General features: G+C 46.2%; 2 long non-coding RNA genes across 2 annotated transcripts in view; both read left to right on the top strand.

Moving 5' to 3' along the window:
• Nucleotides 1-26,977, top strand: part of LOC139181630 (uncharacterized) — a 288,747-nt gene that overhangs the window by 213,451 nt on the left and 48,319 nt on the right. The window contains exon 7 of the long non-coding RNA XR_011565424.1: nt 3,236-3,332. This is a non-coding gene — a long non-coding RNA (uncharacterized lncRNA). The remainder of the gene's footprint in view (nt 1-3,235; nt 3,333-26,977) is intronic.
• LOC139181631 (uncharacterized) lies at nt 13,800-23,171 on the top strand. Its single transcript, XR_011565425.1, has 2 exons — nt 13,800-22,796; nt 23,047-23,171. It is a non-coding gene; the product is annotated as an uncharacterized lncRNA (long non-coding RNA).

Genomic DNA, 26,977 nt, shown 5'->3' with positions numbered 1-26,977 from the left:
CTAGCAGGTCCTTGTGGGTTCTCCATGTTAAATATAGCCGTGTGTCCATGTCCATCCCAAACTCCCTAACTATCCCTTCTCCCCGTCCTTCCCCCTGGCAACAATGAGTTCATTCTCTGACAGTCTGTTCCTGTTTTGCAAATTCATCTGTATAATTTCTATTTAGATTCCATAGATAAGGAATGTCATATGATATTTCTCAACCTACTCAGTCATTAAAACAGATAAAATGACACCATTTGCAGCAACACAGACGGACCTAGAGATTGTCACACTGAGTGACAATCCTCTGTAAGAACCTTATGGTCACCAGGGCGAAGGATCGGGGAAGGGATAGTCAGGGAGTCTGGGATGGACATGGACACACAGCTGTATTTAACATGGAGAACCCGCAAGGACCTGCTGTCCAGCACAGGGAACTCTGCTCGATGTTACAAGCCAGCCTGGATGGGATGGAGTTTGGGGGAGAAGGGATACATGTATATGTATGGCTGAGTCCCTTCAGTGTCCACCTGAAACCATCACAGGATTGTTAATGGGCTATACCCGAATACAACATAAAAAGTTTAGAAAAAATAGGAAAAAAGAGATCATTTGTGTCTCATATATGTTATTTGTTTGGGCTTCCCTGATAGCTCAGTTGGTAAAGAATCCACCTGCAATGCAGACAACCCTGGTATGATTCCTGGGTCTGGAAGATCCCCTGGAGAAGGGATGGGCTACCGACTCCAGTATTCTTGGGCTTCCCTTGTGAGTCACCTGGTAAAGAATCTGCCTGCCATGCGGGAGACCTGGGTTTGATCCCTGGGTTGGGAAGATCCCCCTGGAGATGGGAACCGCTACCCACTCCAGTATTCTGGCCTGGCCAATTTCATGGTGTATATAGTCCATGGGGTCGCAGAGAGTCAGACACGAGTGAGTGACTTTCACAGAGACTATTACTGATTCTGCCTATCAGCATTTTTTTTTTCCATTTGAGAAATATTCTTAGGAATTTAGGCTACTTGATCCATATGAAAGACAGTAAAAGTGTTAGCTGCTCAATCATGTAGCTCTTTTTGACCGCATAGACTGTAGCTCACCAAGGTCCTCTGTCCATGGAATTCTCCAGGTGAGAATACCAGTGTGGGTTACCATTCCCTTCTCCAGGGGAATCTTCCTGGTCCATGGGTTGAACCTGGGTCTCCTGCATTGCAGGCAGATTCTGTAATGTCTGAGCCACCAGGGAATCCTGCTTGGTACAGAGTTTTGTTTAACTCATAAAAGCGTAACACTGCCTGGTCGAGTTGCTTTTCTCGCTTTAACACCTATTTGATGACCGTGGAAAATATTTCTCTGTAAATGGAATCTCTGCCTTCAGTCTTCCCTCCTTCCAGGGCAGCTAGTCCAGCAGCTTCCCACCCTGTCCTGACCTGTACCCATGCCTAGCACACAGACACACACCCACGCACACCCAGCCGCCCATTTCATGTCACCTCAGTACATCACACTAATGCAGGAGTGTGGGGCAGGGTGGGACCACAATCTTTCATCTCCCCCACCTTGGCTCCTGGAAAGGCACCTCAAGCTGTTTGACCAGGACGTGGTTGCCATGACTGTCTTCAACAGGGAACCGTCAGAGAGGTGACCATTAATGTGACCACTCAGTTCAGTTCAGTCACTCAGTCATGTCCAACTCTTTGCGACCCCATGAACCACAGCACACCAGGCCTCCCTGTCCATCACCAACTCCCAGAGTCCACCCAAACCCATGTCCATTGAGTCGGTGACATCATCCAACCGTCTCATCCTCTATCGTCCCCTTCTCCCCCTGCCTTCAATCTTTCCCAGCATTGGGGTCTTTTCAAATGAGTCAGCTCTTTGCATCAGGTAGCCAAAGTATTGGAGTTTCAGCTTCAACATCAATCCTTCCAATGAACATCCAGGACTGATCTCCTTTAGAATGTAGTGGTTGGATCTCCTTGCAGTCCAAGGGACTCTCAAGAGTCTTCTCCAACACCACAGTCCAAAAGCATCAATTGTTTGGCGCTCAGCTTTCTTTATAGTCCAACTCTCACATCCATACATGACCACTGGAAAAACCATAGCCTTGACCAGATGGACCCTTGTTGGCAAAGTAATGGCTCTGCTTTTTAATATGCTGTCTAGGTTGGTCATAACTTTCCTTCCAAGGAGTAAGCGTCTTTTAATTTCATGACTGCAATCACCATCTGCAGTGATTTTCATATATATATATATATATATATATATATATATTCATGGGCTTCCCTGGTGGCTCAGCTGGCAAAGAATCTCCCTGCAATGTGGGAAACCTGGGTTCGATCGTGGGTTAGGAAGATCCCCTGGAGAAGGGAAAGGCTACCCGCTCCAGTGTTCTGGCCTGGAGAATTCCTTGGACTGTATATATAGTCCATGGGGTCCCAGAGAGTCAGACACAACTGAGTGACTTTCACTTTCATGTATATATTCATGGTGGCTCAGATGGTAAAGAATCGGTCTCCAGTGCGGGAGACCCAGGTTCGATCTCTGGGTGGGGAAGATCCCCTCGAGGAGGAAATGTCAACCCACTCCAGTATTCTTGCCTGGAGGATCCTATGGACAGAGGAGCCTGGTGGGCTACAGTTCATGGGGTTGCAGAGTCGGACAGAACTGAGCAACTAACACTTTTATATGTAACCTCCTACCGGTGTTACACCCCTGGTAGGATATGGTTCTCTCTCCAGGCTCCCAAGTCTGGTTGGGATTTTTTCCTGGCACCTCCCTCCCCCCCCCACAACTCCGTCCTGAGCAAAAGAAGTTCTTAAGGGAGAACTCTAATCTATCATCTGGAGAGGAAGCTATCCGTTGGTCCCCACAGACGTCTCCCCACCTCTTCCACGCAATTTATCACCACTTGAGACCACGTTCACCCGGGAAGCTAGCTCCCTTACTATTTCTTATTATCCTTCTGGCAGGTTCAGGAAATTTCCTGCTGGGCAAGCAGACCAAATCCTACATATGTGTTCATTTGGGTCAGCAGAATCCATCTCATGCTCAGAAAATAGCCTAAAATTCTATTTTTTTTTTTCCCTCATGCTCAGAAAATAGCCTAAAATTCTATTTTTTTTTCATTGTATAGCCTCTCTGTGTTATAACTTTGGGCTTCAAAATGAAATAAAAAAGCACAGAATCTCTTCTACTAACTCGTAATGGTTGTCCCCAGATTTTGCTTACATTTATATTTTTGTCATTTCAGGGCTTCCCTGGTGGCTCAGATGGTAAAGCAACTGCCTGCAATGCGGGAGACCGGGGTTCGATTCTTGGCTCAGGAAGATCCCCTGGAGAAGGAAATGGTAAGGTCTGGCCCTGGACCAGAGCATCATTTAAAAATAGGGTGGCCTGAGTCACAGTGAAGGAGGGTTGGGACAAGGAGGTGTGAGGATCCACTCTTGAGACATAGGACTCCTAACCCCAGTGAGTGTCCACACCTTCACAGAGAAGTCAGCTCAGTGAAGTCCTGATTAATCTGAGTGAATTCAGCTCAGTGAAATAACAGATGACTGGTTAATTGAAAGGAATTTCAGAATACAGAAATGTTCACATGCAGGCAGGAGGGTTACAGGCTGAGTGCAGACAGGAATCAGGATCCCCGAGAGTCTGGGCAAATGTGTGCATACAATCTGAAGTACCTAATCAGAGCGGACATGGAACACCAGACTGGTTCCAAATAGGAAAAGGAGGACATCAACGCTGTATATCTTCACCCTACTTATTTAACTTATATGCAGAATACATCATGAGAAATGCTGGGAATCAAGATTGCTGGGAGAAATATCAATAACCTCAGATATGCAGATGATACCATCCTTATGGCAGAAAGTGAAGAAGAACTAAAGAGCCTCTTGATGAAAGTGAAAGAGGAGATGAAAAAGTTGGCTTAAAACTCAACATTCAGAAGACAAAGATCATGGCATCTGGTCCCATCACTTCATGGCGAATAGATGGAGAAACAATGGAAAGAGTAGCAGACTTTATTTTTGAGGGCTCCAAAATCACTGCAGATGGTGAGTGAAGCCATGAAATAAAAAGACGCTTGCTCCTTGAAAGAAAAGTTATGACCAACCTAGACAGCATATTAAAAAGCAGAGACATTACTGTGTCAACAAAGGTCCATCTAGTCAAGGCTATGGTTTTTCCAGTGGTCAGGTATGGATGTCAGAGTTAGACTATAAGGAAAGCTGAGTGCTGAAGAATTGATGCTTTTGAACTGTGGTGTTGGAGAAGACTCTTGAGAGTCCCTTGGACTGCAAGGAGATCCAACAAGTCCATTCTGAAGGAGATCAGCCCTGGGATTTCTTTGGATGGAATGATGCTAAAGCTGAAACTCCAGTACTTTGGCCACCTCATATGAAGAGTTGATTCATTGAAGTCCCTGATGCTGGGAGGGATTGGGGGCAGGAGGAGAAAGAGATGACAGAGGATGAGATGGCTGGATGGCGTCACTGCCTCGATGGACGTGAGTTTGAGTGAACTCCGGGAGTTGGTGATGGACAGGAAGGCCTGGCGTGCTGCGATTCATGGGGTCGCAAAGAGTCGGACACGACTGAGCGACTGAACTGAACTGAATCGTCAGTTCCAGGGCCAGTTTGTTTTTCATTTCCTCGAGGCCATTTCTTGGAATTGTGGTACTGTATGTCATGGCTACAGTCCGATCATCATGTAGTTAACTTCTTCCCCCTGGTGACACTTTGATTATCTACAAGACAGCTCACAGGTTTTGGCTCAGGACTTTCAAGACTTTCAGTTCTTTTCAAGGGCTATGACTATGCTTTAAGTCAACATTCTACATGCTCAGTTGTGTCTGACTCTGTGACCCCATGGACTGTAACCCCACAAGGTTCCTCTGTCCATGGGATTCTCCAGGCAAGAATCCTGGAGCAAGTTACCATTTCCTCCTCCAGGGGGTCTTCCTGACCCAGGGATCTTCCTGACCCAGGGATCGAACCTGCGTCTCCTGCATTGGCAGGCAGATGCTTTACCAGCAAACCTCCTGGGGAAGCATGACCATGCTTCATGGAGTACATTATTATTATTTTCATCTCCTTTGATTGTTTGAGTCAGACTGCGCTTCTGAACTCCGTTCCTCTTGGGGGGAGGAGGTAGATGAAGATGACTTGGGATCTCTGTCTGCCTGATGTCTTACACCTGCCTGTGGACCTACTGTTTCCTCGACATAAAAGATGCAGTGAAAGGCACTCCGTTAGAGGAAGGCAGAGAGACAGCAGGGAGACGCATGGGAGACACAGAAAAGCACCCACAAGTGTGTGCAGAGGTCAGGCGGGCACAGGACGTGGATGCAATGTTTGGGGTCTGAGGACTACATCACACTGAAGGGAGATTGGAAAACTGTGTCTTCGTGAGGATGGAGATCAAATAGCAAGGCTGTGATTATGACAGCTGAAAGCAGTGTCTCCAGGGTTTCCCCACCCTCGGCGCAGACAGACACACACACACACAGACAGTATCCGCACCAGACTGAATAGAGAGGACCAGCAGAAAAGGGAACCCCACGTCTCCCGGGTCGCTTCCTTTGAACAACCACGCATGCGGAAATCTGGCTCCTGAACTGATCAAAACCCAAGTTCAAGGCTCCGGCTTGCTGCCTCTTTGGAAAAGCCAACCCTTGGGTCGAGACGCTAATGAAGTTTTATTTTAAATCATGAAAAACAGAGTGGGGTGCGGAAGGAGAAAAAGGAGACTATCACCGTAGACTAATTTATATTCAGTGATATTTCACAGCCCAGCGGCGCTGCGATTCTCCCACGCCAGGAGGTCTGGCACGTTTGATCTTCTTTTCCTGAAGAGCTTCTCTTTGTAAAGGACAGCGGAGTGCTGGGGAGCCTGGGTCCGCCCTCTGCCCCCGACTCTGTGCCTTGTCGTCATCCCACACACGGGCTTCGAGAACAGGCTCTCTTTCTAACAGGATGCTTTTTTGAGATTTGGCCATGGTTTCCGTAGCATCATCCCCTGTACTCGCTGCTCACTTTGTGGTCCCCACGTCTGTTCCTGTGCTCCGCAGTCACACGGCCTCTCTCAGTTTTCCCCTTTTCCGTCGGATGAATGTTTTCATCCCCTAGAGACGTGTGCCCGAGAGAACCAAGAGCACATGGACACAGGAGACTCACAGAGGAAGGTCCACAGATGTGCTCTTCATGGATGGAAGATAAAATAAGCCACAGATGCATGAGATCGATGCAGGGAGCATCCTTGGTCAAGAGACAGGCGGCACTTGGAGGGCAATGGGCAGAAAGGGTGGGGCGGGGGTCCAGAAGATGAGCTCAGTGTCGGGAAGTGTTTTACTCCGAGCAGGCTCAGTTCAGATGCTGGGTAATCTCCCATCCCCCTCCTCAGTCTGCAGGCTGAGGTTGTCTTGGTGTGTGTATACATGTGCTCAGATGTGTCTGATTCTCTGTGACCCCATGGACTGTAGCCTGCCAGGCTCCTCTGTCCATGGTATTCTCTAGTCAAGAATACTGGAGTTGTTTGCCATGCCCTAAATCCAGGGGAATCTTCTAGACTCAGAATACTCAAGAATACTGGAGTGGGTTATCATTTCCTCTTTCCAGGGGACCTTCACAGTCCAGGGATTGAACCCACATCTCCTGCATCTCCTGCACTGCAGGCTGGATTCTTTACCACCAAGCCTCTTGGGAATCCCTAAGATTGTCCATAAAGCACCAATATTCCTGGTGTCAAGAGCGCTCAGTTCTATCAACGCCTGTGGCTGGATTAACAAAGATTGAAACAAGCTGGCTTGACTTTCTATGGTTAAGTTGCAGTCCATTGTACATGATTTGGCTTCAAAGAACGTGTTCCCCGCTTCCATGAGTATCAGACAATAGGTGTGTTACGAGAAGCTGTGAAATTTAATGGAGATGGCATCGGGTGGATGTCATAATACCTAGATGTTCCCCGTGTCACTGTGTCTAGCAAGCTGAGTCAACTCGATAAATCCCTTCACTTTGTCCCTGCTCTTTCTACTAGAAAATAACGGCTTTGGATTGCATGGCTCTCAGATTCTCTAAGCTCCGAAAACCTAGAGTATGAAATTCTCTCATTCCGTAATCAGTGGTTTTATATCTTTGCATTTCACTGTTGGTCCTGATGTTTCTAGAAGACTGTCCCCAAGACTGACTGGCTTTGCTATTCACAATTACACGCTTCACGCTGAACTATCATGTGGCTGCCTTCACACACATGTGCGAGCCTTTCTCCAAGTCCTGGTCTTTTTCCATGAATCAAAGCTAGAAGGGGATGCCAGCATCTGACCTCAAAGGGTGCCTTCCAGCTGCAGCTGCTCATGAAGATGAAATCTGATAGGTCAGCTGCCGAATACCCTGTGCTGGTGGTTTAGGCTGGGTGTAGAACGCCGAAGAATTGATGCTTTTGAACTGTGGTGTTGGAGAAGACTCTCGAGAGTCCCCTGGACGGCAAGGAGATCCAACCAGTCCATCCTAAAGGAAATAGGTCCTGAATATTCATTGGAAGGACTGATGCTGAAGCTGAAGCTCCAGTACTTTGGCCACCTGATGCAAAGAGCTGACTTATTGGAAAAGACCCTGATGCTGGGAAAGGTTGAGGGCAGGAGGAGAAGGGGATGACAGAATGAGATGGTTGGATGGCATCACCTACTTGATGGACATGAGTTTGAGCAAGCTCCGGGAATTGGTGACGGACAGGGAAGCCTGGAGTGCTGTGGTCCATGGGGTCGCAAAGAGTCAGACATGACTGAGTGAACTGAAGTGTTCAAGGATTCTGTAGTAAAATCATGTTTTCGCTACACTCATTTCAGGCACGTTTATAGTGTCAGTATTGCTCACCTATGCAATATTATGTCTGTATAAATAAAACTTCAACCAGAGAAGCAGAAATCCTAGCATAGACAGCTTATAGATACAGGTGTAGGTATGTAGATACGATATGTAATTATATATAATATATAATGTTTGTATAGATACAGATGGACAGATATGTATAATATCTTACGTATCTATCGGTTTATATTAAGAATATAGATTATTATCATATACTATAGATATTAATTATTTATGGATTATTGATAGTTTATAGATACAGATATCGACAGAGGTAGATATCTATGGATCAGTATTTATCATCTATCTAGACGATAGATAGATAGATGTTGACATTTATCTACCTGTCCACCGTTCTGTCTGAATCTATGTGTGTTTGTTAGTTGCTCACTCATGTCTGATTCTTTGTGACCCCATGGACTGTAGCCCACCGTGTTCCTCTGTCCATGGGATTCTCCAGGCGAGAATACTAGAGTGGGTTGTCACTTCCTGTGACCCCATGGACTGTAGCCCACCAGGATCCTCCGTCCATGGGATTCTCCAGGCAAGAATACTGGAGTGGGTAGCCTTTCCCTTCTCCAGGGGATCCTCCCAACCCAGGGATCAAACCCAGGTCTCCCGCATGGCAGGCAGATTCTTTACCATCTGAACCACCTAGGAAGCCCTATATCTAGTGCTGAATGAACAGGGCCTACATCAAGAGAAAAGATAACCTCCAGGGCCCAGCACCACTCTCGATTGTTTACTCAGTCATCTCTGACTCTTTGTGACTCCTTGGACTGCAGCTCGCCAAGCTCCCCTGGCCTTCACAATCCTCAACTGAAGCAATGAGTGAGTGTCATAGAGCATATTAAAAATTGGACATGTGAACCATCTTCTCAACCAATTTCCTACAAGTGATGCTTTTTGAAACGTGTGTGTACATTGTCCTACAGAATCCAGGTTTAGAAAAGGGCCTTAAATGTCCTCATCGTCTTCATGGTATCATGTGACATGGAACCAGGCTGTTTCATCACTGTAGATCTACGGTTCCGAGAGCTTAGCCCTCTTCAAAGTGTGTCAGAACACCCGTCTTTTAATTAGCTTGATCAGGGTAGCAGTATATTCGTTCAGCAGGCTGCTATCTCAGCACACAGGTTGCTGTATGAGAAACATTTTGCAAAGACTTTCCAGAATTTGCACAGGTCTGTAGAGTAATACAGTCAGGGTTGCTAATAGCCTATGTCACCAAGAGCAGAGACAATATTGGAACTGAAATGAAAAAGCTGATTTTCTTCACCCAAGAGTTCTGTAGAAAAATTTTACAGGAGACTCAGGCTATGCTGCGAATTTTTGTGGGGGCTCTGTTGAATCAGAATTCACTTGCTCTTCTCCAAGGCTCACGTCTCCTCATTACTTGCAATAGCTCAGCCCGATCCTTGCTTGTAAAGCGAGCCTTACAAATTTCAGTGACGGACAGATGAGCTGACTCTGTGCAGCTACACAGAAAGCCAGCTGTGAGTCCCACTAGAAAAAGCATCCAGGAGTCTTTATGGAGCACAGTATTTATCCAAGTAAAATACGACTCTCGACAAGGTATCTGGTATATTGCCAATGTGTCTTATTTCGACGGGGGAAAAAATTACTCAGAGTGACATTTACCAAGTGTCCAATGATATCGTCGTATCATTTAGACCTTTTGTAAACATTACAGAGCAGTAACAATTCATGGCATAGTGATTAGGTTTTCTTGTTGTTGTCTACTTGCTAGGTTTTGTGTGATTCTTTTGTGACCCCTTAGACTGCAACCTGTTAGGCTCCTCTATCTGGATTCTTTATCTCTGAGCCACCAGGCAGGCCCCAGTAACTTAGGCTTTGTCGTGCAAGTTATGGATGAATTTTACCCTTGGACATAATGCTGGGCTGTGAAAATGCACAGTTTCTGCATTTGCCAACCACAGGGAAGTGATGTACTTACAAGATCCAGATGAGACATTGAAAGAGAGAGTGGTGGGAAGGTTATTAGGAGATTCAGTAACTTCCGTTTGGATGATGGAGATCTCTAGAGATGATGGAGAGGAAACAGGAGGGTAGCCTTGAGTAAAAGATTCGGTTTCCCTTACATGTTTTTTTTTTTTTAATTTACCTTTTATGTAGTTGATATAAATGTATAGTTGATTTACAATGTTGTGTTAGTTTCAGCTGTACAGCAAAGAGATTCAGCTCTATGTATACATATATCCACTCTTTTTTAGATTCTTTTCCCATATATGTTATTAGAGAGTGTTGAGCAGAGTTCCCTGTGCTATGGCAGTAGGTCCTTGTTGACTCTCTGTTTTATGTAGAGTAGTGTGTGTATGTCTAGGGCCTCCCTGGTGGCTCAGATGGTAAAGAATCTGCCTGCCATGCGGGAGACTCAGGTTCGATCCCTCGTGGTTTGAGAAGATCCCTGGAGGAGGAAATGGCAACCCACTCCAGTACTCTTGCCTGCAGAATCCCCATGGACAGTGGAGCCTGGCGGGCTACAGTCCTTGGGATCACAAAAGAGTCAGACACCACTGAAGACAGGCCTAGTCTCCCCTACGTGTCCTTGAATCTCAGAGAGACCCCTGCAGCCGTCTTCCTTCTGACACTTGGCGGTCCAGGAACACGCACTGGGTTGGTGTCTCCACCGTGGTCTGAAGCCCTTAGGGGAGCCTCTCTCTTCACTCCCCCGAGGAGAGATGATTCCACTCTTTTGATCTGGAGTCAGCTTTCAGTTCCTGAGCCACTCAGCTCTACTTTGAAAATATGTCCACAATCTGACCTTTATCACCACCTCCATGCTTCAGATCTTCCCTCAGTTGGTTAGTGGCTCTGTAGCTGGCGCCTGATTCTGTCCCAGCTTTGCTTATTCTTCACACGCTGTTCAGAGCTGTTTCACAGGACACTCATTGATTTAGGATGAAGCCAGAGCCTTAGTCTCCTATCCACAGCCAGCCGGGGGCATCTTGTGTCCGTCAGAACCAAAGGCAAGGCTTTGCAGCGGGCATGGAGGTTTCAGGTGATGGGTCCACATCTCACCGTCATCTCCACCTTCATGTCCTAGGACGGGCACGCTTATTCACTCAGTTCCTCTACATGCTTGCCATTGCTGTTTCTCCCTTTCTTCTCTTTAATGTGTTTTTAAAACATTCACAGTTTGTTAATTAAACTTTGGCCGCTCTGGGTCTTTGTTGCTGCATGCAGGCTTTCTGTAGTTGCAGCGAGCAGAAGCTACTCTTTAGCCATGGTGTGTGGGCTTCTCACTGCGATGGTGTCTTTTGTTGCAGAACACAGTTTGGGGCTTCCCTCATAGTTCAGCTGGTAAAGAATCCACCTGCAATGCAGGAGAACCTGGTTCGATTCCTGGGTCGGGAAGATCCCCTGGAGAAATGATGGGCTACCCACTCCAGTATTCTTGGGCTTCCCTAGTGGCTTAGCTGGTAAAGAATCCACCTGCGATGCGGGAGAGCTGGATTCAATGCCCAGGTTGGGAAGATCCCCTGGAGAAGGGAAAGGGTACCCACTCCAGTATTCTGGCCTGGAGAATTCCATGGAATGTACAGTCCATGGGGTTGCAAAAGAGTCAGACACGACTGAGCGACCTTCAGTTCCCTTCACGTCACAGGCTGTAGGGCGTGAGCTTCAGTAGTTGTGGCTTGCAGGTTCAGATGCCCTGCAGCATGTAGATCTTCCCGGACTGGGGACCGAACCCTCGTCACCTGTTTCGACAGGAAGATTGTTAACCACTGGACCACCAGGGAACACCCCGCCTCCCCTGCTTTTTCTTAAGTCAGCCCAGCTCACTCACCACAGAGACTCTCCTGTCGTGTCCCTCAGCCCAGAGCACCCTCTCCAGTTTCCTGCTTGATTCATCCCTTCCCTTCCGGGCCTGTGTGTCTTATTATCAGCGTGGGTTCTCTGGCTGTTCTCTATAAACAGACTGTTCTCCTCTCTACCAAGTGTTCTATTACCATCAGGTTAGTTCAGTTCAGTCGCTCAGTCATGTCTGACTCTTTGAGACCCCATGGACTGCAGCATGCCAGGCCTCCCTGCCCATCACCAACTCCTAGAGCTTACTCAAACTCATGTCCATTGAGTCAGTGATGCCATCCAACCATCTCCTCTGTTGTCCCCTTCTCCTCCCGCCTTCAATCTTTCCCAGCATCAGGGTCTTTTCCAATGAGTGAATTTTTCACACCAGGTGGCCAAAGGATTGGACTTTCAGCATCAGTCCTTCCAATGAATATTCTAGACTGATCTCCTTTAGGATGGACTGGTTGGATCTCCTTGCAGTCCAAGGGACTGTCAAGAGTCTTCTCCAACACCACGGTTCAAAAGCATCCATTCTTCGGCGCTCAGCTTTCTTTATCATCCAATTCTCTGTTACCATACACTCCCTCATTTCTCTCGTCGGTCCTTCTCAGGATACGTGTGTGTGTCTGTATGTGGTCTGTGTGTGTGTGTGTGTGTGTGTGTTGCTCACCATTGATAGCCCTTGACCTTAGAGAGGACCACTCAGGACACAGAATCCAATAAATATTTTTGAATGAACAAATATGTGCTTGGGTTTATGTATAGAATGAGGGACGCAAGGAGCTTCTAAAGGTCTAAATAAACAAGGGCGTTCACCCTGGCAGATGGAGGCTACAAGAGAATTGGTGGAGTTTTTCCGACTAAAGGCCTACAGGAGTATCTAGGGCATATTTGTACTTCCTTAACTTCGCAGGTGGTACGTTAAATAAGGAAAATAAATTTTTAGATAGAGATTTTTTTCTTAACCTCTATTTCAGATATGCCCAGGTGTTCAACGAATTCATGAATAGGACACTTAGGAACAAACATGCTGTGGAAGAAAAGACTGTTTGAATCAATGAGAGATTATGCTGCTGCATTCAAAACGGGGCTGTCATTGTGCCTGTACATGCTCAGTTGTGTCCAACTCTTTCGTGACCCCACGGGCTGTAGCCCCACCAGGCTCCTCTGTCTGTGGGATTCTCCAGACAGGAATACTGGCGTGGGTTGCCATTTCCTCCTCCAGCAGGGGACTTGCTCACCCAGGGATCAAAGCCTTTGTATCTCTTGAGTCTCCTGTATTGCCAGGCGGGTTCTTTACATGCTGAGCCATGAGGGAAGCCCCTGAAACGTGGCAGCCTGGAAGAAACAGCTTGCACTGATACTCTGAGTAAGTAAGTGCTGTGAGTTCTTACTTGCTTATTGAAGTACTTACTGGAGTACCCATCGACGGAGGAGCGTGGTAGGCTACAGTCCATGGGGTCGCAAAGAGTTGGACACGACGGAAGGCCTTCACTTTCACTTTCTTTGAGTACTTATTTACTTGAGTACTTACTTAAGTAAGTAAATAAGTATAAGACATACTCACACGCACAGAGAGAGGGTAATGGTCTTATTTGTGTCCCCCCGCTAAAGTTCCTATGTTTAAGTTGTAACTTCCAGTATTTCAGAATGTGACTCGATTTGGAGACATGGCCTTTAGATAGGTAATTCAGGTGACGTGACCTCATTAGGCTGGGCCCTAAGCCAGTATGACTGGGGTCCTTATAAGGAGCAATCCAGGCACAAAGAAAGATGCCAGGAATGTGTGCCCACAAACCTTGAGAGCAGAAGAATTGATGCTTTTGAACTGTGGTGTTGGAGGAGACTCTTCAGAGTCCCGTGGACCACAAGGAGATCCAACCAGTCCATCCTAAAGGAAATCAGTCCTGGGTGTCCATTGGAAGGACTGATGCTGAAACTGAAACTCCAATACTTTGGCCACCTGATGCGAAGAGTTGACTCATTGGAAAAGACCCTGATGCTGGGAAAGATTGAAGGTGGGAGGAGAAGGGGACGACAGATGAGATGCTTGGATGGCATCACCAACTCAGTGGACATGAGTTTGAGTAAGCTCTGAGAGTTGGTGATGGACAGGGAGGCCTGGCGTGCTGCAGTCCATGGGGTCACGAGCAGTCGGATGCGACTGAGCAACTGAAGCGAACTGAAACCTTGAGAGGGCACAGCAAGAAAGATCTACCCCTGCGCCCGAATGTAGTGGGATCATAAATATGGCTGGCATCCTTGCCATACCATTCTGCTCTCTGATTTCATAATAACTCAGTGAGGCTGGCATTATCTTTGGCCCTTTAAAAATATGTTTTGTGTTTTTAATTTATTTACCTGTACTGGCTCTTAGTTGCAAGCATGTGAGATCTAGGTCCCTGACCAGGGATCGAACCCGGGCCTCCTGCTTTGGGATCGAGGAGTCCTAACCACTGGGAAACCAGGGAGGTCCCGTCACTGGCCATTTTTTCCCCCCCAGGAACCTGGGTATAGGTCCATCCAAGATCCCAGGGGTGTGGAAAGCAGAGCTGGGAAGGAAACCTGCTTTCCCTCCACAGCCCTTCATCCTGACTGCCACGCCAGTGCCTCCGGATGTCATCTGAGTTAAAGAGCAGACACGAAAAAGGGGTCCCAGCTTTTGGACCCAAAAAGACATGTGTTCGACTCTTGCCTCTGCCGCTAACTTAGCAAATGTTGACCTTCAGCCACCTCTTCTGATGAGCCGGTATGCGGGAAACATTCCATACCACCTGCTTCTCATGATATCAAATCACTTTTGTTTAAATATTATGAAGTTGTCGGGATTAGCAGATGCAACCAGATACATATAGAGTGGATACACAGCTGAGTCCTACTGTATGCAAAGAAAACTCTATTCAGAATCCTATGATAAACCATAATGGAGAAGAGTATGAAATGGAAAGTGTATATATGTATCCCTGAGTTAGCTTGCTGTATACCAATCATTAACATCATATTATAACTCAGCTATACTTCAGTGGGGCGTCCCTGATAGCTCAGTTGGTAAGGAATCCGCCTGCAATGCAGGAGACCCCAGTTCAATTCCTGGGTGAGGAAGATCCCCCAGAGAAGGGATAGGCTACCCACTCCAGTATTTTTGGGCTTCCCTGGTGGATCAGCTGGTAAAGAATCCACCTGCGATGCAGGAGACCTGGGTTTGATCCCTGGGTTGGGAAGATCCCCTGGAGAAGGGAAAGGGTACCCACTCCAGTATTCTGGCCTGGAGAATTCCATGGACTGTGTAGTCCACGGGGTCACAGAGAGTCGGACACGACTGAGCGACTTGCATTTTCATTTTCATACTTCAGTAAAAAATAAAGTAAATAGAAATTAAGAAATGTTATATGAGATGATGTCTCTATATGCCAAGAGACTTACTGAATATACTTACTCAAGGTTTGGAACCCAAAACTACTGACTGAATGAATTTTCCAATGATGTGATTGTATTTGGCATCATTACTTACACGCTTAAAATTAGTTAAACTTCCGTCATTTTAGAACATGAGCCATTAGATCAGCCCGTGAAGCTTTCCGTAAATGCCATCTTTCGCCAGCGAGTGGTGAAAAGATATATAAATGTATATATTAAAGCGAATATCGGCCCATCTATTTGAAACTTATGATTGCTATTATGAATTTATTCCAGTCAAAATTACCCATCTTTGCAAATTCAGCACATGTTCTCTTGTATATTACCAAAGGACCATTTTCTTTTCAGAGAGAACTATAAGATATATGAGAAATGAAATGAGAGCTGTGAACGGTCAGGTAGAGGAATAATTCTGTTGGGGAACATTTCTTTTAAATTACCACTGTATAATATCATCAGGGTAATCATTTTTAGAAAAGAAGATAGTTGCCTTTTTATGTTTTCAATCATTGCTATGCTTTCAATAGCCTCAGGGCTCATTTTTTTTTTTCTCAGTAAAGTGAAGAAAATGTATTTTCCCCCCTTTGTTTTGCTGAAAATGTGTAATATATGAAAATGTATGCGAATGGGATTCGGTGTGGAGGAAGGGGGAAGGCGGGAAATGAACCAGATTTTTGGCTCCTTTCTAAAAAGTGCTTTTATAATCAGTTGGGAAGATCCACCTGGAGAAGGGAAAGGGTACCCACTCCAGTATTCTGACCTGGAAAATTCCACGGACTCTATAGTCCATGGGGTTGCAAAGAGTTGGACAGGACTAAGTGATTTTCGCTTTGTTCAAATGGAATATATTTTAACATTCTAAGTAAGGTAACAATCAGAGTTTTAAAAATATCACGTGTTAGGCATAGCAAACATAAACTGTACAAATCTTTTAAGTGGAAATTCTGTGATATTTTACGTAGGGGTATACTTAGGTTGGAGAAGGAAATGGCAACCCACTCCAGTATTCTTGCCTGGGAAATCCCATGGGCAGAGGAGTCTTGGTGGGCTACAGTCCATGAGGTTGCAAAGAGTCGGACACGACTGAGAGATGAAAGAGCCTATTTAGAGTACCAACACTCTGATCAAAATAGAAATCTTTCCAGTACCCGGCAGTTACCTGAGTGCCCCTTCCTCAGTCAGTAGCATCCTCTCACCCAGACATTGTGATCACTGGCACATTTGCCATCATGGGTTGCTTTATCCTTCCCTAACCTGTAGGTGGATAGGGTCTGACGCGGCTCACTCTGCAGTTTCCAGCTTTGTCTGCTCGTCCGTGAGTGTGTGAGATTCATTCAAGGTGTTGTGTGCAGCATATTTCGTTCTGTTTTTATTACTGCCTGTGTGCTGACTCACTGCAGTCCTGTCCAACTCTGTGCGACCCTACGGACTGTAGCCCTGCCAGAGTCCTCTGTCCATGGGATTCTCCAGGCAAGAATATCGGAGTGGGTTGCCTCCTCCACGGGATCTTCCCAACCCAGGTCTCTGTCTCCTGCATTGGCAGGCTGGTTCTTTTACCAGTAGCGCCACCTGGGTTATTATTAGTTGGTAATATATTGTAAAAATGTAAAAATGAAGGGTAATTTTTTTTTTAATCCACTGTATTGGTGGATATTTGGGTTGACCCACTTTGGAGCTCACAGTCCATGGGGTCACAGAGTCGGACACGACTGAGCATGCATGCGTAGGAAATTTGGAGCTCATGCATAAATCCACGGTGAACACTATTGTGCTTTTGTCGGACATGCAGATTCCGTCTACCTCTGAGGATAAACACGGTGGGTGTTTTTAGTGGACGCTATGAAACAGCTCTTCCTCAAGCCGTATACTTAGTTAGCTTCACAACTATGCAAGGCTTGAAGTTGACAATCTTTTTAAAACAATATCATTCATTCTAAGTAGCTGGGTAGTGGTATGCATTCTGGCTTTCATTTGTAATTTTTCCTGGTAGGTAATGATATTAACTTTTCCTGTGTGTGTGTGTGTGTCTGGGTTTTTTGTGTGTGTGTATGTGTGTGACCATTTGAAAATCCTCATTTGGAATGTCTGCTCAAGTGTTTTAAAATGTTCCATTCACTCGTCTTTTATATATGAATTTGTAGGAGTTCTTCGTATATATTAGATGTGTGTTCTGGGTGCTAAGTCGCTTCAGTCGTGTCTGACTATCTGTGACCCCGTGGAGTGTAGCCCACCAGGCTCCTCTGTCCATGGGATTCTCCAGGCAAGAACACTGGAGTGGGTTGTCGTGCCCTCGTCCAGGGGACCTTCCCGATCCAGAGATCGAACCCAGGTCTCTTATGTTTCCTGCGTTGGCAGGTGGGTTCTTTACCTCTAGTGCCATCTGGGAAGCCCCCGTGTTCTGGATACTGGTCCAGTATTGTTCTTCACCGCTATTACTGATGTCTGCTGATGAACAAAAATTCTTAATTTTAACAGAAAACAGTTTGGTGATTTTGTTCTTTTGTGCCTAGTGATTTTTGTGTGGTTTAGAAATTGTTACATACCTCAAGCTCATGAACCTATTCTTAATTTTTTTTTTTTTTTGCTACAAGTTGTGGTATTAATGTTTTACAGATGGTCTGTAATTTCATATTAATTTATTTCAGATAAAGACTCCTGTTTTAAAAACATGAATATCTCGTTGAACCAAAATGACCTATTTAATTGACATTCCTTTCTGCTGATGAATTGATAAGATACTTTCTCATAAACAAGTCGACTGCATACGTGGATCATCCAGAGTCTAGACTGTTTGCTCCAATGTTTTCTCTTGTCTCTTGTGCTGCTGTGTTGATTTCTGTAGCTTCGTTGTGTGTCTTGATATCTCGTAAGTTACACCCTTGACATTTGGTCCATTTCAAGATTCAGTTCAGTTCAGCTCAGTCGCTCAGTCATGTTAGACTCTTTGCGACCCCATGAATTGCAACACGCCAGGCCTCCCTTACCTGGGCTAATCTAGGCCCTTTGACTTTCTCTCCAAGCTCACAAAAACCTGGGTGAAATATTGATACGGGTTGCCTTGAGCCTATAAACCAAGCTGGGAAGAATGGACACCTGAAAAATATTGAATCTTCCAATCTATAAACATGAGAGGTTTCTCTTTATGTCTGTCATGTTTAAATTCTCTCAGCATTTTCTGTTGTTTCCTGTGTAAAAGATTTCACATCATTAGATTTATTTGTTGGCATTTAGTATATTTGATGAAGTTGTCAGTTGTGTGTGTGTGTGTGTGTGTGTGTATTGTTTCCTTGCCTTTAAGTTTCAAATTCATTGCTGTCTGTATCACTTTCAGGTTTCCTAAGTCTTGGCAAAAAAAAAAAAAACACAACAGCAAATCTTTGGCCTTCACCTTTGGTCAAGCCAGCAGTAAATGAAGTAATTTGTAAATGCTTCCTTCACTGCACATTTATCAAGATATACCGCTGGTATCCTTGGTCCATTTCCTTGCGTCTCACTTGGTTTTCAAAGTTATTACCGACTCTTAGTAGAGAGTCTCTCTCTCAGTAATTTAAAAAAAAATTTTTTTTTAATTTTATTTGTTTTTGGCGTCACTGGGTCTTCTCTGCTGCATGCGGGCTTAGTCTAGTTGCAGCGAGTGGAGGCTACTCTCCATTTGCCGAGCATGGACTTCTTCTTGTGCTGACTTCTCTCATTGAGGAGCGCCGGCTCTAGGGTGTCCAGGCCTCCATTTTTGGGGCACACGGGCTTAGCTCCCCTGCGGCACATGGGATCATCGTGGACGGAAGAGGATAGAGCCCCTGTTCCCTGCCTCGGCAGGTGGGTGCTTAACCACTGGGCCACTAGGGAAGTCCTCTCTCAGACCATTTTTATGACAGTCCCCCAGCGATTCTTTTTGTTACCCCTCCTACCAGTTCATCCACACGATCTTTCTGGATTAGGCGTCTTGAATCATAGGTCAGACCATAGCATTATCTTATCAGCTCTTCGTGGCATCATGCAAACATTTCCAGCTGTCTTACCAACCCCCCTTTATCCAGCTTTATCTCTGCTCCTTCCTCTTTTATGTGCTTCAGACCAGAAGTGAAACCCTCCACCTTTGCACACCTGAAGTGGGAGGGTGTGACCTGTGTTCACGCTGCTTTATGCTTACAGAATCTCTGTCCATGAAGGTCCCTCCCCCAAGAAAGGTGGGATCACAGTTTGATGTAACATGAAATGCTTTATGAGCCCTCAAGCAAATATAAGTAAGCACTTCTTTGCAGTCATGCAGGGCAGCTCTCACAGTCGCCCATGCACAACTCGTTCGAGGAGGTTTTTCATTCCCGGCTCTCTCTCCTGACACTGACCCGTTCACCTTTGTGCCTCTAACAGCGTCCAGTGTGACCAACCTAGACAGCATGTTAAAAAGCAGAGACATGACTTTGCCGACAAAGCTCCGTCTAGTCAAAGCTGTGGTTTTTCCAGTATCGTGTCTGGATGTGAGACTTGGACTCGAAAGAAATCTGAGCGCCGAAGAACTGATGCTTTTGAACTGTGGTGTTGGAGAAGACTTTTGAGAGTCCCTTGGACTGCAAGGAGATCCAACCAGTCCATCCTAAAGGAGATCAGTCCTGAATATTCATTGGAAGGACTGATGCTGAAGCTGAAGCTCCAATACTTTGGCCACCCTATGCGAAGAACTGACTCATTGGGAAAGACCCTGATGCTGGGAAAGATTGAAGGCTGGAGGAGAAGGGACGACAGAGGAGGAGATGGTTGGATGGCATCACCAACTCAATGGACATGAATTTGAGTAAGCTCCAGGAGTTGGTGATGAACAGGGTCCAGTTCTTGGGGTCACAAAGAGTCAGACACAACTGAGTGACTGAACTGAACTGAACTGACAGTCTTTGCCTTGTGGTTGATACTTAATAGATAAACTTTGTGTGTACATGAGTGCACAATCATGTCCCAACTCTCTGCGACCCCATGGACTGTAGCCCACCAAGCTCCTCTCCCCATGGGATTCTCCAGGCAGGAATACTCGAGTGGGTTGCCATACCCTTCTCCAGGGGATCTTCCAGGCTCAGTGATGGAACCCACACCTCATGCATTGCAAGTGCATTCTTTACCAGTGAGCCACCAGGGAAGCCCAGTATAGGTTGACTTAAATTTATTTTTAATCGATGCAAATAGTAAACCATCATGTACGATGCAGTCTTTTCTATTGTGAGTTTTGTGAGCCATGGGTTCCCGGGCAAAGCTTTTGAAGTACTGAAACAAAAAATAAAATAAGATGGGCAAAATTCCTTTCTGCACTGACTAGAGTATCACTAAGGAATTCTGAACCTTTTTTTTTTTTTTTTGAAGCATGTAATTTATGTGCATGATAAAACAGCCCTTTGTTTCACAAGTCAACATTCTTAATGCGGTCTGTCAAAGTGCATTCTCAGTAAATTGCTTTGATGAACTTGCCAGCCCAGTTAGTTTCTTTTAAGGGAAAGAAAAGAAGGAGGGGGTGAAAAACACTTCTGCAGCAAGAAAAAAAAGAAAGTAAGTAAATAGAACAGGCCTAGACTGTACTGGATGGTTTTACATCCAAGATTGCAAATAATTTGGTTTCACACTTGTATGGGCCAGGATTCTGCCTCAAAATTTGCAAGTTAAAAGCTCTGTTTCACATAGTTTTTATTTCAGCTTCTGCCCCACATACCCACATCCATTAGCATGCATGGAGTTGATATAGTTTTTAAATGTACCCCTAGTAGAGAAGGCCTCAGCTTGACCACCCTGAGTTCTGATGCTTGTTGTATTCTGCCGTCTCTTTTTAAAAAAATATTAATTTTTATTGGAGTATTGTTGCTTTATGGTGTTGTGTCAGTTTCTGCTGTACAGCAAAGTGAATCATCTATATATATATATACACACATATATATAAGTGAAAGTGAAAGTCGCTCAGTGGTGTCCAACTCTCTGCGACCCTGTGGACTATCAGTTCAGTTCACTTCAGTCATGTCCGACTCTTTGCGACCCCATGAATCGCAGCACGCCAGGCCTCCCTGTCCATCACCAACTCCCGGAGTTCACCCAGACTCACGTCCATCGAGTAAGTGATGCCATCCAGCCATCTCATCCTCTGTCGTCCCCTTCTCCTCCTGCCCTCAATCCCTCCCAGCATCAGAGTCTTTTCCAATGAGTCAACTCTTTGCATGAGCTGGCCAAAGTACTGGAATTTCAGCTTTAGCATCATTCCTTCCAAAGAAATCCCAGGGCTGATATCCTTCAGAATGGACTGGTTGGATCTCCTTGCAGTCCAAGGGACTCTCAAGAGTCTTCTCCAACACCACAATTCAAAAGCATCTATTTTTCGGCACTCAGCCTTCTTCACAGTCCAACTCTCACATCCATACATAACCACAGGAAAAACCATAGCCTTGACTAGACGGACCTTTGTTGGCAAAATAATGTGTCTGCTTTTGAATATGCTATCTAGGTTGGTCATAACTTTCCTTCCAAGGAGTAAGCGTCTTTTAATTTCATGGCTGCAGTCACCATCTGCAGTGATTTTGGAGCCCAGAAAAATAAAATCTGACACTGTTTCCACTGTTTCCCCATCTATTTGCCATGAAGTGATGGGACCGGATCCATGATCTTCGTTTTCTGAATGTTGAGCTTTAAGCCAACTTTTTCACTCTCCACTTTCACTTTCATCAATAGGCTTTTGAGTTCCTCTTCACTTTCTGCCATAAGGGTGGTGTCATCTGCATATCTGAGGTTATTGATATTTCTCCCGGCAATCTTGATTCCAGCTTGTGTTTCTTCCAGTCCAGCGTTTCTCATGATGTACTCTGCATAGAAGTTAAATAAGCAGGGTGACAATATACAGCCCATGAAATTCTCCAGGCCAGAATACTGCAGTGGGTAGCCTATCCCTTCTCCAAGGGGATCTTCCCAACCCAGGGATCAAACCCAGGTCTCCCACACTGCAGGTGGATTCTTTACCAGCTGAGCCACCAGGGAAGCCTAAGAATACTAGAGTGGGTAGCCTATCTGTTCTCCAGTGGGTCTTCTTGACCCAGGAATCGAACTGGGGTCTCCTGCATTGCAGGTGGATTCTTTACCAACTGAGCTACCAGGGAAGCCCACCATATACATATGTATATAGCTCCCCTCTCTTTTTTAGACTTCATTCCCGTTTAGGTCAGCAGACAGCACTGAGTAGAGTTCCCTGTGCTATAAAGCAGGTTCTCCTTAGCTATCTATATTCTACATGATATCAGTACTATGTGTGCCTCAGTCCCCATCTTCCAGTTCATCCCACACTTCCTTCCTGACCTTCATGTCACTGTATGTTGTCTGCGTCCATGTCTCTATTTCTAGCTTGCAGAGACGTTCATCTGAACCTTGACATGTGTGCCTTAACAGAGTAGGCATATACCCTGAGAAAAGTATAATTAAAAAAAAAAAAACACACACGCACCGCAGTGTTCACTGCAGTGCTGTTTATAATAGCCAGGACATGGAACTGACCTAGATGCCCACTGACAGATGAATGGATAAGGAAGATGTGGTACGCATAGACTGTGGAATATTACTCAGCCATGAAAAAGAGTGGAGTGAGGTTCTCTTGCAGAGACACGCGTGGATCCAGACACTCGTCAGAGTGCAGATGTCTTTCCTGGAGAGGCCAGGACAGGACCTCACCCCTGGGACTCTGAGGACAGGCACTTGGTTAGTTTTGAAATCAGACTTTTCCTAGATGCAGGGCATGCTATAGCTGAGAGAACTTAGTGAAACTTCCTGCATGTATTCTCCTAGGAAATTTAAAGCAGAATGCTTACATTTCCCTCTCATACCAAGGGTGGTGGTGTTTTCTGGGGGAAAAAAAAATGTGGGAAAATAGAGTAGCAGAGAGATCTGTTTTCTGCTTCTATGCTAACTGGAGCTTTTATTTTTTTCCTTTAATGTGGCTGCATCTTAGTGAAGGCTCTCTGTTGTGACATGTGAACTCTCAACTGTGGCCCTCGGGATCTAGTTCCCTGACCGGGGATCGAACCTGGGACCCGTGAATTATGAGCATTGAGTCCTAACCACCGGACCACTAGGCAAGTCCCTAAGTGGAGCTTTTGATAAATAGAGTTTTAGCCTGAACCTTGTCAGCTCCCACAGAGGAGGGCCACCTCGTCTCATTGTCAGCCTTTGTCAGTACATTGGTATGTGTGTGGTGTGTGTGTGTACACAAGTGTTCACATATACACATTTGGGGAAGGTAAGTTGAGCTGCCATCTCGTTTTCCACTTGCCAGTCAAAGAAACACCATCATGCCACTGCGTTTGCTCTAATCTCTCCACTATAAGTGATCAGGCTTTAAGAGAGGGATTCTCTGTTTGGGAATTCAACACAGCTCAATTGAATTTCAGCGGTATTCCCTTGGGCGGAAAGACGAAAATAAGGTTAATTACAGAAAGCCCCGAAATTCTTTTCTTAAATAATGCCAGATGGGCTTTCCCAGGTGGCGTTAGTGGTAACAAACCTGCCTGCCAACACAGGAGATCTAAGAGACGTGGGTTTGATCCCTGGGTCGGGAAGATGCCCTGGAGGAGGGCATGGCACCCCACTCCAGTGTTCTTGCCTGGAGAATGCCATGGACAGAGGAGCCCGGTGGGCTACAGTCCATGGGGTCACAGAGAGTCGGACACGACTGAAGCATCTGAGTACACTCACACAACGCCAGGTGAATAGTGAGCAAACAGCATCAGTGAATATCGCGTTGCGTGTTCACAGCTTGTCACCATGGTTTTTCTCCTGGGTTAAGCCTATATCACTCTCAGGCTGACAGTCTTTTTTATCCTGGTTTCATGAGGGTCAGAGACGCCCATACAGGACAGGAGCTGTCAGAAGGTCGTGGCTCTGGGTCTGAGAGTCGTGGCTCAAGATTCCTTTGAGATGGTTAGAAAGTGGGAGCTGACTGGTACCCTGGATTCAGGTCAAATATGACAGGAGGTGGGGAGAGAGGAGTACCCTGGGACCCAGGCAGGTGGAAGGAACCAGGGGGCTTCCGGAACCCCCACAGGTGGTAGAGCACACAGACACAATACCCCCATGGTGATGTTCTGATCTCTTTGAGAGTCATGCTCACGGCCTCCCCAGTTTCTCCAGCAGAGATGCACACACTTCCATGAGAGCCCCAAGGCTTCTCCCCAACCCCGGGGAGAGGGGTTGACAAACAGATTGAGAAATAGATCAGAATCTAACCTGCAGGCCTCTCGGGGGTTGGTGAAGCCCGGCGGCCTCTCTCCCCACCTGCTGCTCTTGGTCGTGGACGGACCATCCCAGCGACCCACTCAGTTCCCTGGAGCAGACTTCCTGGCTTCTAGGGACACCCCCTGCCACGTCCTCTGCACCCACACCACCCCCCAGGCCCACAGAGGCCCCACCACACAGCAGCGCCCCCTCTTTCAGGCCCCACCCCATCCTGCTTTGTTCCCCTCTGCCCCCCATCCCCTGAGGCCACACAGGAATTTCCAAGTCTGTGCTCTCTGTAACCATACACCTATTTTGTGAAGCTGTCGTGTGAATCCTTGCAGGCCGACCCTCAGTCCTGGAGGCAGGGAGGTTCGGGAGAGAGAGAGCATTCAGTCTGGCCCGGGACGTTGCTGGGATTTGTCCAGTGTCAGCTGGGTCTCTCTGCAAGGGTTTCATTTTTTTTTTTTTTTTTCAGGAAGAAAAAAAATTGAGAATTTTTTTTTTAAAGAAATCTTTAAAAAAGATTCTCCAGGCAAGAATACTGGAGTGGATTGCCATTTCCTCCTCCAGGGGATCTTCCCGACCCAGGGATCGAACCTGCATCTCTCAGATCTCCTGCCCAAGGGAACACCAGTTTAAAACTCAACCACCTTTTTCGGTGTGAATATAAAAGACACAGGGGTGACTGCAGATATGGATCATCTTGGCCCAGCTGCATGTGTCAAGGTGCGAACAGCAATTTGCAAGGTGCGACCAGAGAAGGACGTCTTGGGTTGTAAGGGTGTTGCCTGGACTGTGCACACTCATGTAAGGCTGGACGACCCAGCTCTTCACACTCAGGAAAACCTGCTGGTGCATCTGGGGAAGGTCTGCTTGTGGCCGACACTGGAGGAGTGGGGACTTGTGAACAACAGACCATGATTCTGCAAACACAGGGACGTGTCTCTTTTGTTCTGCACTGTGTTAATACTTACAGACTCCAGCGTAGGAAATGGAAGTCAGAAGTCACGTTTTTGCCCAAGGCAGGTCTTTGGCAGATGGTGCTTGTATGAATGGATGGTTGTGAAGGAATAGCTGAGCAAACTGTAGTCCTGTGATGAAGTTGTTCTGATGGGACCAGAAGCAAGCGTAGCCCCCCACCCCAACCCCACATTGTGCCAACGAAGGTGGATGGCCCTTCTCCCGGGACAGGAAGGGTTCCCATCTCCAGTGGACCCTGAGAGCTGCAGACGCAGGGTCTGAAATTAGAAGTGAGAGGAGAACCGTCCGCTCCCTTGAGTGGAGGATTCCTTCCCGTTTGTGACTTTGTGAAATCCTGGGGACAGAGACATGCTGGCAAGGGTGACGTTTGCCGGATCTTTACAATATCATCGCAGCACTGTTTATAATAGCTAGGACATGGAAGCAAGCTAGATGTCCATCAGCAGATGAATGGAAACACAGTGAGGAAACCAGAATTGAAAGAGACACGTGTACCCCAATGTTCATCACAGCACTGTTTGCAGTAGCTTGGATATGGAAGCAACCTAGATGTCCATCGGCAGACGAATGGATAAGGAAGTTGTGGTATGTATACACAATGAAATATTACTTGGCTATGAAAAAGAATGCATTTGAGCCCATTCTAATCAGGTGCATGAAACTGGAGCCTATTATACAGAGTGAAGTAAGTCAAAAGAAAAACATCAATACAGTATATTAACACATATATATGGAGTTTAGAAAGATGGTAATGGTAACCCTATATGCAAGACCACAAAAAGAGACACAGATATAAAGAACAGACTTTTGCACTCTGTGGGAGAAGAGGAGGGTGGTGGAATGATTTGAGAGAATAGCATTGAAACATGTACATCATTTACAATATGTGAAATAGATGACCAGTCCGGATTTGATGCATGAGACAGGACACTCAAAGCCGGTGCTCTGGGACAACCCAGAGGGATGCGGTGGCGAGGGAGGTGGGCAGGGGGTTTGGGACGGGGGGATACATATAAAGTCGTCGCTGATTCATGTCAATGTACATCAAAAACCACCACAATATTGTAAAATAATTAGCCTCCAATTAAATAAGTTAATAAAAAATATTTTTTTAATTGCAACTTTGTAAACAAATTTAACAAAATTAATTACTCTGGGCATGTTGGATCTTCGTTGCAGCACACGGGCTTACTTGCTCTATCAGGCATCAAAGCTACATCCCCTGTGTTGGCAGGCAGATTCTTGACCACTGGACACCTGGGAAGTCGCAGCTACTTTGATAGAGGAATGCCAGCTGAAGCAGTCGGCTCCACACAGCCAAACAGATTTAACCTGCAGTTAAGCGAGGTGTTGGCACTCTAACCCCTTGCTCTGAGCCCCGGAGCCCTGCAATGACACACTCAGGTCTGCGGCCTGTGTCACTTCCAGCTTGTTACTTTGGTCGTCTTTGGTTGCAGGAGGCCCCATCCTTCCTGCTTAGGTGCAAAGACCCTAAGGGTTTCTCCTTCACAGGCCCCCATGCCCGCTGAAGGTAGAGCTTGCCCAGGACACACGCGGACATGTTATCGTTGTTCTCTTCCTGGAGGTTGAGTAGTTTGTTTGCAGGGGGCTCCTTTTTCAAGGAAAGTAAGAAAGCTTGAGTCCTGCATGTCTGTTCATTTCACAAGCACTGTGTGAGCACGTGG

This window comes from Bos indicus, chromosome X, assembly GCF_029378745.1.
Source record: "Bos indicus isolate NIAB-ARS_2022 breed Sahiwal x Tharparkar chromosome X, NIAB-ARS_B.indTharparkar_mat_pri_1.0, whole genome shotgun sequence".
Taxonomy (NCBI): domain Eukaryota; kingdom Metazoa; phylum Chordata; class Mammalia; order Artiodactyla; family Bovidae; genus Bos; species Bos indicus.
This window is presented reverse-complemented; position numbering and strand designations above follow the sequence as displayed.